Genomic DNA, 1,231 nt, shown 5'->3' with positions numbered 1-1,231 from the left:
GCCATCCATGTTACTTTGACACGTACCACCTACCTAAGCATTGCTGCAGACCATGTACCCCCTTTCATGGAAACGGTATTCCCTGATGGCTGTGGCCTCTTTCAGCAGGATGATGCGCCCTGCCACAAAGCAAAAATGCTTCAGGAATGGATTGAGAAGCACAGCAACTAGTCTGAGGTGTTGACTTGGCCTCCAAATCCCCCAGATCTCAATCCAATCGAGCATCTGTGGGATGTGCTGGACAAACAAGTCCGAGGCCCCACCAACTTACAGGAGTTAAAGGATCTGCTGTTAACATCTTGGTGTCAGATACCACAGCACACAGTCAGGGGTCTAGTGGAGTCCATGCCTTGACGGGCCAGGCCTGTTTTGGCAGCAAAAAAGGGACCAACACAATATTAGGAAGCTGGTCGTAATGTTATACCTGATCAGTGTAAATATTCATTTCTCAGAATTAAAAAGAAACAATAAAAAAGAACCCAAATAGCCACTTGAAGGTCTTAAAAGAAAGATAAAAGTAGTTTTAAAGTGAAAGGAGGCGATAGAAAAATGATGCTAATGTAAACTACAGATGCAAACTTTAATGTTTTATGTTGTTTAGATATTTGTTCACCATTATTAAATAAACTGTTACTCCAGCTAATGACTGAACGCCTGTAAATCCTGACACATGAATCGTGCAATTTCCTTTCGAAGATCAATAACGTAATCAATTAATCAACCAATTAATAAAAAGCATTGTAATCTGTGTTAGAAATGACATTTGAACTTGTTCCGAGTTGTAAATCCGCCGCCACTTGCAGAACCCCCAATCTGACCAAGGAGAGCCTTCAAACCTTCTGACACGTGTCCAATCAGCGGTCACTCCTTATCACCTGTCAGTTTTGGGTTCCCACACAGAGCCACATTGTGCATGGAGAGCCATGCTAAGCTCTAACTCACTCTCCCACCCCCATCCCTAATCCCACGCTCAGGTGCCTGGGACAGTTACAGAGATCATATATTGCAGCGGCAGTGGGAAGAAACCCACATCCGACCTTCCCTCCATCAAACACAGCCAACTGTGAAGTTTTAAACACTCTGCAGTGGTGTTCTAGAGTGTTAGACCAATTTTATAGTTCTTCTGTGATAATTGTGTGGAATAGCACTGCAAAGCTGCTGATATACATCCACCAATAAAAACAAACCATCACTGTAAATGTATGGAATAAAAGATGAGATGATTTCGCAC

Source organism: Trichomycterus rosablanca, chromosome 1 (genome assembly GCF_030014385.1).
Source record: "Trichomycterus rosablanca isolate fTriRos1 chromosome 1, fTriRos1.hap1, whole genome shotgun sequence".
Classification (NCBI taxonomy): domain Eukaryota; kingdom Metazoa; phylum Chordata; class Actinopteri; order Siluriformes; family Trichomycteridae; genus Trichomycterus; species Trichomycterus rosablanca.
The sequence above is the reverse complement of the archived record's forward strand: the minus strand, read 5'-3'. Positions refer to the sequence as shown.